Source organism: Mus musculus, chromosome 12 (assembly GCF_000001635.26).
Source record: "Mus musculus strain C57BL/6J chromosome 12, GRCm38.p6 C57BL/6J".
Classification (NCBI taxonomy): Eukaryota; Metazoa; Chordata; class Mammalia; order Rodentia; family Muridae; genus Mus; species Mus musculus.
Window position 1 is genome coordinate 90,399,067 of NC_000078.6, and position 15,119 is coordinate 90,414,185.

At 36.9% G+C, this 15,119-nt stretch overlaps 1 long non-coding RNA gene across 1 annotated transcript; it reads right to left on the reverse strand.

Annotated features, from left to right (window-relative positions):
• Nucleotides 1-623: 623 nt before the first annotated feature.
• On the reverse strand, nt 624-9,733 carry Gm40538. The gene is made up of 4 exons (XR_872905.2): nt 9,682-9,733; nt 8,689-8,772; nt 1,198-1,329; nt 624-885 (listed from the first exon to the last, which is right to left on the reverse strand). It is a non-coding gene; the product is annotated as a predicted gene, 40538 (long non-coding RNA).
• Between the last annotated feature and the right edge of the window lie 5,386 nt (nt 9,734-15,119).

Below are 15,119 nucleotides of genomic sequence, written 5' to 3' on the forward strand. Positions count from 1 at the left end.
ATGAAAAACAAAATATTACAGATTTCATTAAATGCTGTGATTTTTCATCAAATTTGAGAGGCTGTTAGCCATTATTTATGCAAACATTTTCTGTTTTTTCTCCCTCCCTTCTCGGATTTCCAATATATGTGTGTGTTGATACTTTCAATGTTTCCCAGAGACCCATACACTGCGCTCATTTTTTCAGTTATTTTTATGTTCTTCATACTCACTATGCTTCACTGAGCTGTATCTAAATTCTGAGTCTTCTTTATGCCCGCTAGCATCTGCCTATGAGTACTGAAGTGTACTTCTTCAGCTCTAGATTATAATTTTTCCTTTTTTAAAAATTATTACTTTATTAGTATAGCCTGAATGTACATATATCATTTTAAAATTTTTTCCATATCTTCTCTTAGTTCTTTTAAAACTTCTAAGATATTCCTTCACAGTTTTTGCCTAATATGTGTTCTATCAGGTCTTCTTCAGAGAAAGTTCTTTTTTTTTTTTCCTTTTTAAATAAGCCTCTCACACTGGCTATTTCTTTTTATCTTTTGTTTCCATTATTGTAGAAAACTGAACATTTAAAGCAAGCACTGTATCAATGCTACAAATCATATTCTTCCCAAAGTATTGATGTTTCTGGGAGTTTATTGCTTCTCTTGGACACTTTGTCAATCTGAGGTGTAAACATAGTTCCATGTCCTATGTCTGTACTTTATCTAGGCATATGCAATTACATCCCATATGCCAATAACTCTTTAATATCGTGACACAAGGTCATCAGAGAGAAAGGAGTCTCAGTTGAAGAAATGTTTCCATGAGATCCAGCATTTTCTCAGTGATCAGTGGAAAATGACCCAGCCAATTGTGAGTGGTGCCATGCCCAAGCTGGTGTTCTGAGTCCTATTAAAAAAAAAAAAAAACAGATTGAGCAAACCATGGGAAATAAACCAATAAGCAGCATTCTTTTATGGCCTCTACATCAGCTCCTGGCTCTAGGTTCCAGCCCTGGTTGAGTTCCTGTCCTTACTTTCTCCAGTGCTGGATTATAATCTGGAAGTATAAACCAAATAACCTCTTTCCTGCCCAACTTGCTTTTCGGTAATGTAGCTTCATCACAGTAATGGACACCATCGCTAAGACAGGAGGAACAGACTCCAGCCTTAGGAGAGGAACTTGTAACAATGAGAAGAAATACAAAACAATTGTGCTCACCATCTGGAACTCCCTGCTCAGAAGCGGTAATAACCCCAGCATTCACAGTTAAGAGGCATTTTTCTGGCCACCTTAGCTCCAACAAACTGTTCACCAGTTCTTTGAGGAACACATAACAGCTGCATGAAGAAGCTAAGAAATGGGAAATGAGTTAGCAATCACTGTGTCAAGAACAGAAATGAACCAATATCAACCCCAGTGAGCTCTCATTGTCCTCTAGAAATTATGAAACTTCGATAGATTTTTAGAGATTCAAAATAATCTTGACAGAGCCTATCAGTATTGCTGCTGTCTAGCTGATTGAATTAGTTATTATCCTACTGCTGTGGTAAAATACCCTGCCAGAAACAACTGAAAGAAAGCCTCATTTATGGCCCATCTACCTCAAGGAAGGCCTACTGGCAAGAGTTTGAGGAAGTCGGCTCCATTGCTTCTACAGTCAAGAAGTAGATGCCTGTGCTCAGCGCTGTCTCCTTTTGATTACCTAGTGATTATATCCCAAAGAATGACAACACTCTCATTAAGGGTGAATCCTTTCACTTCAGTAAACCTAATTTAGATTACCCCTCACAAATGAGCTCATAGATTCATTTCCATGGAGATTCTATGTCTCATCAAGTTGACAATCAAAATTAATCATCTCAGTGGTAAACTGACTCATGATTCGGCCTGCTTTTCCACTTTTGCAGAATTGACAATCTCTTATAGTACAAAATTGTGGCAAAAACTTTGATGCTGTAGTAAAAAAATACATAACTTACCACTTCTGTGAACAAAATGAAAACCTTACCTTGCATTATTGGAATACTAAAATATTGGAGGTTATGCAGTTAAAAGATTGCCTATAAAAACGCATAACTAACAGAATGTATTACTTACTAAATGGGAAAGATAGTATCAGAGCAAGGTCAATGATCCGGATAGGGGACCTTTCTCCATTCTCTGGCATTTTGTCTAGTTTACACGGGAATGGTTTATAATTGCAATAGATCTTCCCCATGTTTAATTGAACACTGTTCTTGTGTTTAAAGGCATTTTTCTCCCAGCATCCTGTATAATGACTTGTCAACCTTGACCTTACTGCCACACACTAAACATTTTTGCTGAGAGTCATTTTTTTTTTCTTCTTTAGCACCTGTGTTTTCTTGCTTTTCAATTTAGGAGATTTGATGAGAATTAATAATTTATTCATTTGGAAGGAATTGATAAGTTTATTATTTAGCAAGTGTATCTGAGAATGCCTCAGGCTCATCTATCAACACAATCCTTTCCTTCGGCTCATGAATAAAAATGTAGCCAGGGTCTTCCCCAAGTAACTGACTAGGTCAATACTTTAAAGAGAAATCTTACTGGTTAAGGCCTGGTTTGGCTGTTAGTTTTAATGAGTAAGACTCTTTTTGTTCTGAAAACTCCCTACAGGAAACACGGGGGATGTTTTCTCCATGTGTCCACATGGAGTTGTTTGTGACATTTCGATCATCCTATATTCCCTGGCTGCCTCCACATCTGTACCTGTAGTGAGATTTAGTACACTAAAAGATTTACGCAGCAGCTAATTCTAATGCAATTGCTATGTTCTTTCACTTATACTCCTGTCTTGCCATTTATGGATGAAAGAATGAAATTTTTACAGAGGATTAACTTAATGTTCTAGAAGAACCTTCTCTATCTGCTTGTTCCTTTGCTACTGGATATGTGAAGAAGGGGGGGAAAGGCCCTGGAGAGTTTAGGCCTATTTCTTTGCTTTGATCACATCCAAAGCAGTAGAAAGAAATTTCTGCTTCAGGTTTCTTTGGTGAAAAAGAGTTTTACTTTGTTTTTCTTTATTCCTTGTTCATTTGAAACAGAGCGATACTCTGTAGCTTGGGCTGGCCTTGAACTCACAACAATCCTCTTGCCTCAGCCTCTTAGGTGGGAAATGTTCTTCTCATCAACAATTCTTTATTTTCTTTCCTGAGACTTAGGTAATGAGCCATGGCTACTCTTTTTGAAGCTGAATGTGCTAGAAGGCTGACAGGGTCAAATAACACTTGATTGTTTGCTAGGTAAAGTAGTTCAGTGCTGCTTTTAAGCATTGCCACAAAAATAATTGTCCAAAATGCTGGATATGCACAATGTAGTATTGATGATTCCCTTAGGGCTTCTTGTGTATATGTTCATGCATATACGTATTTCTGCATATGCCTGTGTGTAAAGGTATAGATACACATATATGTAGAATATATGCCTATATATACGTATATATGCCTATATATACGTATATATAGGCAATGTGTAGAAGACAGACAATGACTTCATGTTTCTTGGGATGCTGTCTCCCTTGACTTTGAGAATAGTCTCTAAATGGTCCTGAGCTTAGTGATGTGAATAATTTGACTGGTCACCAAGCCATCCATCTGTATCTCTCAGGTTCTAAGATCACAAGCAAATGCTACCACAACTTGCTTTTTTACCTAAATTTTGGACATGAGTTTAGAGATCAAACTCATGGACTCAGGCTTGCATGGCAAGCACTTGCTGGCTAAGGAACTTTCCCAGCTCTTCCTGAAAGCTTGACAATCAAGAAGCTGCTTCCTCTATAGTCAGTATATATGTGTATGTTTATAAAAGTTAACAAATATAACAGAAACTTGTTTTGAGCGGAATTTCATAAAAGCAGACAAAGGAGAGGGCACTAGGGTTATCATAAATCCACTATCTAATTTTCCCAGAGACATCTCTTTCTGATTGTTGTAGAGGTGTGAATGAAAGGTGAGACAGCCTACCAAAGAACATAAATCTACCTCTGCGGTTACCTGAAGATAGATCATTTCAGGATTACCATCTCAACCCATCTTTGTGTACAGTCACCAGTCTTTCTCCTCAGTAGTAACACCATAACTCAGTGCTTCTCAGCCATTCAAGATTCCTCTGTTGAAGATTTGGTGTTTAGCTCTGTACCTCATTATTTAATTGGGTTGTTGGTGTCTAACTCCTTGACATCTTTTTAAATTTTGGAGATCATCCATCTGTTAGATGTAGGGTTGATGAAGATCCTTTCCCAATCTGTAGGCTGCCATTTTGCCCTATTGAGAGGGTTGTTTACCTTGCAGAAGCTTTGCAATTTCATGAGGTCCTAGTTATCAATTATTGATCTTAGAGCATGAGCCATTGGCGTTCTATTCAGGAAATTTCTCCTGTACTAATGCATTCAAGGATATTTCCCATGTTCTATTCTATGAGACTTACTGTATCTGGTTTGATGTTGAGGTCCTTAATCCACTTAGACTTGAATCTTGTGCAGGGTGATAAGTATGGATCTATTTTTATTCTTCTACATGTAGATATTCAGTTATTCCAGTACCATTTGTTGAAGATATTTTCATTTTTTCCATTGTATAGTTTGGCTTCTTTATCAAAAAATCAAGTGCCATAGGTGTGTGGGTTTATTTCTGTGTCTTTGATTTGATTCCTTTGATCAATATGTCTATTTTTGTACCAATACCATGCACTTTTTATCACCATTGCTCTATAGTACAGCCTGAGGTCATGGGTGGTGATTTCTCCTATTTATTGTTATTGTTTATTTTTCAGGATTATTTTGGCTATTCTAGGCTTTTTTGTTTTTCCATAAGAAGTTGAGATTTGCTCTTTCAATTTCTATAAAACATTGTGTTGAAATTTTGATGGGGACTGCATAGAATCTCTGGATTGCTTTTGGTAAGATGGCCATTTTTACACTGTTAACCCTATCTATCCATGAGCATGGGAGCTCTTTCCATCTTCTGATATTTTCTTCAATTTCTTTCTTCAGGAACTTCAAGTTTTTGTCACACAGATCTTTTACTTGCTTGGTTAGAATTATATCAAGATATTTTATATAATCTGTGGCTATTGTAAAAGGTATTGTTTCCCTAACCTTTTTCTCAGTCAGTTTATCATATGTATAAAAGAGGACTATTTATTTCTCTGAGTTAATTTTGTATCCTGCTACTTTGGTGAAGTGTAGTGTTTATCACCTGTAGGAATTCTGTGGTATAATATTTTTGGGTAGCTCATGTATATTATGATATCTGCAAATAGAAATACTTTGGGGTCTTCCTTTCCACTTTGTATCCCCTTGGTCTCCTTTGGTTCTCCTATTGCTTTGGATAGAACTTCAAGTACTATATTGAATAGACAGGGAGAGAGTAGGCAGCCTTGTCTTGTCCCTGATTTTAGTGGAAACACTTTAAGTTTTTCTCCATTTGGTTTGATGTTGGCTACTGATTTGTTGTATATTGCTTTGATTATGTTTAGCTATGTGCCCTGTATGCCTGATTTCTCTAATACCTTTAATATCAAGGGATGTTGGATTTTATCAAAGGCTTTTTCAGCATTTAACAAGATAATCATGTAATTTTTTTCTTTCAGTTTGTTTATATGGTGGATTATGTTGATGGATTTTCATATATTGAACCATCTCTGCATCACTGGGATGAAGCTTGTTTGATCTTGATGGATGATGTGTTGATGTGTTCCTGGATTGGGTTTGGAAGTATTTTATTGAACATTTTTGTATCAATGTTCATAAAAGAAATCGGTCTGAAGTTCTCTTTCTTTGTTGACTCTTTGTGTGGTTTAGGTATCTAGATATGGTTTAGGCCACAGGTGACTGTGGCCTCATAGAATGAGTTTGGCAGTATTCCCTTTGTTTCTATTTTGTGGAACAGTTTAAGGAGTATTGGAATTAGCTCTTCTTTGAATGTCTGGTAGAATTCTGCACTAAAACCATCTGATCCTGTGTGGGTTTTCCTTGGGAAATATTTTAACGACTGTTTCTATTTCTTTAGGGGTTATGAGCCTGTTAAATAGTTTATCTGATCTTGCTTTAACTTTGGTAAATAGTATCAGTCTAGAAAATCATCCATTTCCTTATGATTTTCCAGTTTTATGGAGTACAGGTTTTTGAAGTAAGACTTAATTATCTGAATTTCCTCAGTGTCAGTTGTTATGTCTCCCTTTTCATTTTTTATTTTGTTTATTTAGATATTGTTTTTCTGTCTCTAGGATAACTTTGCTAAGGGTTTGTCTATCTTGTTGATTTTTTCATAGAAACAGCTCAGGGTTTTGTGGATTCTTTGTATTGTTTTATTGGTTTCTGATTGTTTTCAGCCCCAATTTTGATTATTTTCTGCCTTGTACATCTCTTTCATATGCTTGCTTCTTTTTACTTTTTTTTCTTTTTCTAGAGATTTAAGGTGCACTTTTAAATTGCTGATAAGAGAACTTTCTAATTTCTTTACGTAGGCACTTAGTAGATCTTTCTTCTTAACATTGCTTTCATTGTGTCCCATAAATTTGGATATCTTATGCCTCCTTTTTCATTGAGTTCTAGAAAGTCTTTAATTTATTTATTTCTTCCCTGACCCAGAGATCACTGAGAAGAGAGTTGTTCAGTGTCCATGAATGTGTAGGTTTTTAGGTGTTTCTGTTGTTGTTGAAGTCCAGCTTTAATCTATGGTGGTCTGATAAGATATAAAGCATTATTTCTATTTTCTTGGATCTGTTGAGGCTGGTTTTATGACCAATTATATAGTTAATTTTTGAGAAGGACCCATGAGGCGCTGTGAAGAAAGTATATTCTTTTGTGTTTGAGTGAAATATTCTATAGATATCTGTTAGGTCTGTTTGATTCATAAACTCTGTTAGGTCCATGTTTTTCTATATTTAGTTTCTGTCTTGGGGACCTGACTATTGGTTAGAGTGGGATGTTGAAGTCTCCCACTATTCATGCATGGGTTCCATGAACAAATTAAGCTTTAGCAATGTTTCTTTTACAAATGTGGGTGCCCTTGTGTTTGGGGCATTCATGTTCAGAATTGAAATATTATCTTGGTATGTTTTTCCTTTGATTATTATGAAGTGTGCTCCCCTGTCTCTTCTGATTAATTTTGGTTTAAAATCCATTTTATTAGTTATTAAAATGGCTACTCCAGCTTGCTCCTTGGGTCTGTTTTCTTGGAAAGCTTTTTTTCCAGCCCTTACTCTGTAGTAATGGCTACTTTTATGACTGAGATATGTTTCTTTTATGCAGCAGAATGGTGGATCCTGTTTGGCATCCATTCTGTTAGTCTGTTTCTTTTTATTGGGGAAGTTAGTCCATTGATTTTGAGAAATATTAATGACCAGTGACTGTTAGTAACTGTTATTTTGATGTTGATGGTGTGTGTGTGTGTGTGTGTGTGTGTGTGCTTTTCTTGTTTTTGCTAGTATGGAATTCCTTATTTCCTGTGTTTTATGAGATGTAGTTTAGTTATCCTCCTTGGGTTGGAGTTTTTCTTCTAGAATTTTCTATAGGACTGAATTTGTAGATAGATACTGTTTGAAATTGGATTCTCCTTTAAATGTCATGTATTCTCCATCTATGTTGTTTGAGAATTTTGCTGGGTACAGTTGTCTAGCTTGGCACCTGTGCTTTTTTAGAGTTTGTAGGATATCTTTCCAGGCCCTTCTACCTTTTACTCTCTGTTGAGAAAGGAGGTGTAACTCTGGTAGGTCTGCCTTTGTTTGTTACCTGGTTTTTTTCTCCTGCAGCTTTTAATATTCTTTCCTTGTTCTGTACATTTTCCATTTTGATCATCATTTTCCAGGAGAATTGTCTTTTTTTGACAGTCTAGTTGGTGTTCTACAAATGTCTTGTATGTTTATAGGCATCATTTTCTTTAGGCTGGGAAAATTTTCTTCTACAGTTTTGTTGAGAATATTTTCTGGGCCTTGAAGCTGGCACTTTTCACCTTCTATTTCTATTACTCTTAGGCTAGGTCTTTTCACAGTATCCCAAATTTCATGAATGTTTTATGTCAAGAGTTTTTTAGATTTAGCATTTTCTTTGACAGATGTATCAATTTCTTCTACTGTATCTTCTACACCTAATATATTCCCTTTTATCCTCTGTATTTTGTTGGTGATGCTTGTATCTGTTGTTCCTTTTCTCTTCCCTAGGTTTTCCACCTCCAGGATTCCCTCAGTTTGTGTTTTCTTTATTTCTTCTATTTCTACGTTCAGGTCTTGCTCAGTTTTATCTATTTCCTTCATCTGTTTAATTGTATTTTCCTGTATGTCTTTAAGGGATTTATTTGTTTCTTCTTTAAAGTCCTCTATCTGTTTGCTTGTATGTTCCTGTATTTCTTTAAGGGATTTATTCATTTCTTTTTCAGAGGCCTCTATCATCTTTATAAGATTGAATTTAAGATTATCTTCTCATTTTTTGGGTTGTGTTAGGATATCCAGGGCTTGCTGTAGTAGAGTAGCTATGCTTTGGAGGTGACATTTTGCCCTGATCCTTGTTGATTGTGTTCTTTCAAGGGCTATATGGTCTGTATAGTTCAGAAGCCATAGGTTCGATGACGGTGGGCAGAAAGGTGACAAGAATGTAGAGGTCCCCCTGAGATCACAGGCTTCTCAGAGCAGGCAGCCTTGGCCCTGAGGGCTCAGAGAACAGAGAAGATGGATGGGGAAAGGGAAGCTTACCCGTATGCTTCAGGAGTTGGATGGAGGTAGAGGACAGGCAGTAGGAGAATGGAGGTTCTTTTGGAATAGCAGGCTGCTCAGAACCTATATTGATTATATAAAATTACTAGCACATCTTAAAATTATACATGATTATCATTATTGGTATTACTTTCACATTTCACTTTAAACCATTGTCTCATTAAAGAAAATCTAATGTATCACTACATTCTGATTAAAGAAAACCTATTTGGTTGAGGCCATTGTCTCTCTTGACATCCTCCTTTTCTAAATAAAGTTTCCTTAGTTCTTATTCACTAACACCTTCTATGTCATAGTACTTCACTGATACAATGAAGAAAAGAATGCTGTGGCTATACAACAGAATTTTCAAATCTCACTTAGGAAAAGCAATGTATACTCCTAGTCTTCAAGGAATGGGGAAACATCAGTGCAGATATGCAACGCCCCTTGCAAGGACATTAAGGTCCATGTGCTCCACTGTGAGGAGTTTTTGATGCTTTTGAACAAGAGTACATATAATTGAACATGTCCTGTTTCTATAGGGGATTACCATTTTGTGTTTAGGACTTTCTCAGATTCTAATTTAGTCAAATCTTGGTCCTATCCAATGTTTAGAGTGGAAGAGGCACGCATCGCCATGAAACAGGTAGCTCGTGGGATCAAACAATCTCCCTCTTTCATCTTTAGCACTCAGGTAATCCAGGGCGGTCATTATTTTGTGCTCAGGCTATCTTTTTCTCTGACCACTTCAAAGTGACACTATCATTAAATCTGAGTGGTGGTTATTATTTCCACAAAGCTGGCATGAGGATGTGGGTCGTGCCTTTTTAAAGAGGAATGGGCCACCTATAGAATTCTCAACCTGGATTCTGAACTGAAAGTAATCATCTGGCTCTGGGGACTGGTTTTACACTTACGGGAGTGTCATTGGGAAAGAAAGATTTTCTAACAGTAGCAGTCAAAGTGTTCATTCAAACACACTCAACATACATTTGTTGCAGACTCTGAGCCAAGTCACTCTCAGGGAACTGTTCTGGAAGAGAAAATATTTTCATAGGAAATCACGATAAGCCCACAGTGATTAGCAAGTTCTTAACAGCTGAGACTCTAAAGAAGTGTGGTTTCCTGCTAAAGTTTTCCATCTGGAAATTTAAGGCTGGAAAAGTCCAAGGAGTGATGGGCACGGCTAGTTTCACACTGTACAGTCAGCTCCAAAGACTTAATTAGAAAAAAGTTTGCTGGAAACATGACCCACCCAACTCTGAAGTGCTCCCAAAGGTTCGCAGTTTCCAATAGCAGTCCAAACCTACAGCTGTATAGACATTTCAATCATACATTTTCCTTAAAATTTAATGAGAATTCCTCCCTTTCCCTTTCTGAGTCCCTTGCCTTTGGTTAAATGAACCTTACACAGATTTTCCTGGATCCCATCACTTCCAGGTACCTGCAGTGGGGAAGTTGATGACCTTGAACTCAGAAGAATGTCTCCAATTTAATTACTTATGAAGCAAAAATAACTACATTTTTGTAGTAAACTGTAAAGCTGAGAAAGATATATTTCAGTGAAACTGAATGTGGCTTTTTTTTTCTTTCTCTACATATTTCCTTTTGAAAAATCTAACATCAAGTGTGATGTACATTCTTGGTTGTGAACCTGGAATTAACTAACGCCAAAAATGGAGGGCTTAACTGTGAGTGATTGTTGGTTATTTTGAAATGAGACAATCCACTTCTAATTTGGATCTTTGAGATGAAAAGAAACGCCTTTAACCCAGATCTCTTGAATTGGGAAACAACACCTTTAATTAAGATCATTTGAGCTGGGAAAACCTACCTCTAATTTGGGTCATGTCTTCTGCTGGAACCCTATATAAGGACATGAAAGGAGGACATTTTTGCACTTTGCCTGATTTTCCGTGCTTCACTATCAAGTCCATTCCTTCACTGATATCAACCATCATTTACTGAAGATCTGCTGAGACATCCATCCTTGTGGGCTGAGCAACTACTGGATTCTGGATTTTATTTATTTACTATGTGTATGAGTACACTGTCAGTCACGGTCTTCAGACACACCAGAAGGGGGCATCGGATCCCACTACAGATGGTTGTGACTGACAGTGTGGTTGCTGGGAATTGAACTCAGAACCTCTGGAAGAGCTCTTAATCACAAAGCCATATACCACCACTGTTCATAGCTGGAACACAGCCTATAAGTCATTAGATAGATAGATGATAGATAGATAGATAGATAGATAGATAGATAGATAGATATAAACTCCCTCTACAGAATCTTGACTAACACACCAAATTTCTAACTTCTTCCATCTTTGTCTACATTTTTTGCCCTCATACAATAAAAGACAGTGCTTTGTGTGGTTTGTTTTGGTGTGTATACTAAAGAATCTTTGCCTACCTAAATTTGACTCATTGCACTTCTCCATTTAGCCTTTCCTAATCATCCATTTTCTCACTCTTTCAGAACACCCACTTATAAATTATATGAAATGATCAGCAAAAATGGCATTGAGTGAGAGATACATTCACCTGCTGTTTATGTGCATGCCCTTCAGCCCAGGCAGATTAAATTTTAATCCATTAATTTAAATCATTAATTCCTTAAGGGCAGGAAATTACATCTGTTCTCCTCTCTGTCTCTGTCTGTCTGTCTGTCTGTCTCTCTCTCTCTCTCTCTCTCTCTATATATATATATATATATATATATATACACACACACACACACACACACACACACACACACACACACACTTCTATTTTTTTTCCTCATTGTACTTTGTAGATTCTCAGTAGATTGCATTGTATAAAAGGTGCTGGCATCTTTTGAAGAAATAGTAACATAATAAAAACAAACCCCTTCATTCTCCTTTCAAATTTTCTAATCCAAACTCTGTATCTTTCCATCAATCATTCTTATGGTTCCTCTCAAATACCTTCATTTCAATTGTATTCTACGTTCCATCCCCCCCCCCCCAAAAAGAACAAACCAATGTCAACTTCTACAGTGCAATCTCACGCCTCTGCCTGGCTTTATTTACTATGTATGCAGGTGACTGCTAGCTCAGTCCATCAGTCACAGAGGTAAATTCCCATGACTTCCCCAGATGCCTCTATTATTCCTGGACCATTCTATCTGAGAGATTTATCAATGAAAGGCTGTTTCAGAGAAACCTAACAATCCTTGCATTGAGGGTCACTCAATCATTCAGACAGTCGAAAGCATCACATTAGCAGAGTCCCTCGATGCATGGAATAATGCAAAGAGATGAATAATAAAATTCACACTGAACTTGCTCTAGTGGGAAACCCATGGACTGTAGAAGTTAAAAACATTGGCTTTGAATCAGCTTATATAGGTTCAAACCACAGCCTACTGATTGCCAGCTGCATGCTAGGAGAGAGTTTCTGAATGAATCCCCTTCTTTATATTAAAAAAAAAAGGAAGCAAGAATACTTACAATTCTGCTGATAGAAACCCAAGATAATGAATCCATTATTGCAAAACCTAGTGATGAGCTAGAGATGTAGTCCAGTTGGTTGAGTGTCAGGGTTCAAGTCCCAGCATTTCTTTCAAAATAAAAATACAAACATACAAAACAACAACAAAACCCACACAACTGGGTAGGTAGAGCTTGCAACTTAAAATTTCAGAATTCTGTGAGTATAAAAGAGGGTTAGGGTGAGACATTGAAGGCCATCCTAAACAGAATAGTGAGCTCTAGTCCACTGTGCATTCTGGGTTACTTGAAACCTTGCCATAAAACAAAACAAATAAAAAGCCAAACAGGGAAACCAGTCTTCCAGAATGGCAACATTTACTTTTAAGGCTTGAAAAACAGTTTGACTGTAGAGAAGTCTGCAATTATGGATTTACTTAAATCACAGGTTCAAAAGAGCATCTCTTGTATCCAGGGAGTCCGTCCTGCCAGACTCCAGCACTCAGATGCCAGCACACACAGTCTTATCACCACACTTTGAATTTTGCAAAATTAAAAAAAAAATGTTAGTCTGAGTCATAGGACACTAGACCTTAAGCCAAAGAAGCATTTGATTTTATATTCAACTTGGTAATTTCAAATTATTTCTTAGTTCAGTGCCCTAGTAATAGTACTAATTGATATAAGTAATTTCTCTGGGTGAGGCACTGCAGTCCCTGGCACAAATATTCCTTCATCAGAGAAGTGTGTTCAGTAGTGTCCTTGGGACAGACTCCCTGGCTAGTCAACAGTCATCATGCTTCCTTTTCAAATGATCGAGAATTCGAATGGAGTTTGCCTCTGATTTTGAAAACACTTAACATCTGGCAGCTCCTTTGATGTCTCTGTCTCATCAGGGCATTGATAACTTCCTGCTTTACTCTTCACTCTGAAGGCTGCCTGTGGACCAGCTGTGCTGTCCTGATGGCCCTCAGCACCTGGCTAGGACATCCCTCAGAGGCCAGATTTTATCTATGTGATGACACAGCAGAGGAAATATTGAACAGTTCAAAGTGTTAACACCAAATGATAGAGCCTAAAAGATTATAAATATAGTATCTACTGACCTGCACAAGGCTAAAAGCAGTTTTTCCATTGTGAGAGAATGCCTAGAGATCTTAGTCAAAGCCTGATGATGCCATAAATCTGGATGTCCACATTTTAGAGTAATACCCAAACTGTCAAGTATTAACTAGAAGTCATTGTCCATGATGCACGTTGTAATATATCAAGATAATGTCATTCATTACCAGGAAGACCTTAAAAGCCAAAAGCCAAGACAGACAGGACACCAAATCTATCAGTTAGAATTTACTTTCCATGAATTACAATTCACATTATAATTGGATGACTTATGTTCTTCAAAAGTCCCAAAGCTCAGTATAACAGGGAGATGCCGTGTATAGCTCTGCCCAATGACCCATCAACTTCCTTTACAACAGAGGCAATCTGCATGGTGAAAAGGTTTTCAGATTTTAATTAAAGGCCCATGTGATTTAAGGTGTATTCAAATTAGAAACATTTTTTTAAGTTGTACTGGTGATGGAACTGGACCCTTCTTTGGAATTAGTATTAACAACAAAAAAATTAATTCTTATTTACTAGTTTTCAAGTAATAATCTTTCAAACAAACACTAATCAAATATCAAAAGCTGAATATATTCTTTAATAGATATATTCAAACTAATCTATTCATATTTAAATTTTCATTTATCCATTCTTCTTTCTATCAATGATATATGTGTGTATATATATATATACATATATATATGTATATATATATATATATGTATATATATATATATATATACACCCCAGTAATAATTTCAACATGAAAATTAAGTATGACACTCAGCTGATTAAACAAGGCTTCTATTACGTTTGCCCTAAAAAAGAAGCCTAAAATCTCCAACAGAATATTAAGTGTTTCTAAATTACCCTATTAATTTTATAAACTTTTCTTCCTATCTACCTTCCAAACTTTGTATGTAAACCACAGCTACACAATTGACTGACATTCGTCTTATGTACTGGTTTCTTTTAGATGACTGAATAACTCATATTCTCTGTTAACAAGAAAAAATACAAGCCATCCTCCAAGTGCCAACCTGGCAACAACTGACACAGCTTCTTGCTTCTCCTATCTATGTGCATGTCTGACTCAGAGCATCTGCCTCCCTGTGCTGCCCTTGGGCCATTTCACAGTGACCAGTTCTTCATTGTCTTTGTATTTGCATTACTCAAAATGAATCACTGGAGTCAATGAATAGCAAGGATACATTTTTTAAAAATGGATCACTCCCAGAACAACTAGAATATATCAATACAGGCCACAATTCACACACAAATTAATGCCAATAGGAACAATAGAATTGTGAAGTGCACACCTTAAACCTTTAGTTATAATAGTATCTAAGACATACATGCAAACATTTGTGTAATCTCTTATAAAATTTGAAATTGTTTTGGCTACTCACATTCTTCTCCATCAGCTGCAGAACTCTGGGAAATCAGAATAAAGAGAATGTTTTCGCACTAATGAAATTATTTCCTCAATGAGATAATGCACCTTAGTCACTGTGGAGCCACTGTGCAACTCTATTAGCTTTTCCCACCTTCCTGGATCCTCATACTGAACCTTGTAATTTATCCTTTTTCCACTGAGCCTTAGTGGGGAAAGAGTGACATGGTTCCTGCCCCTGGGACAGGGCCCCAGTAAGAGCCTGCACGAATGTCGATGGTCAATGTGGGCATGAGGCTTGTTTGTGTAATAATGTGCATATTTTCCTGGAACCAGTACTAGCAGTGGTGGACTCTTTCCTTCTGAGGAATGCTCTCCCTGTTCATGTTAATGACTCCATGATAATTAGAAACAGCACAAATCCAGGAGTTGAGGGTGTGGCTATGTAGTGGCAAAATGGTAAATACCAGGAT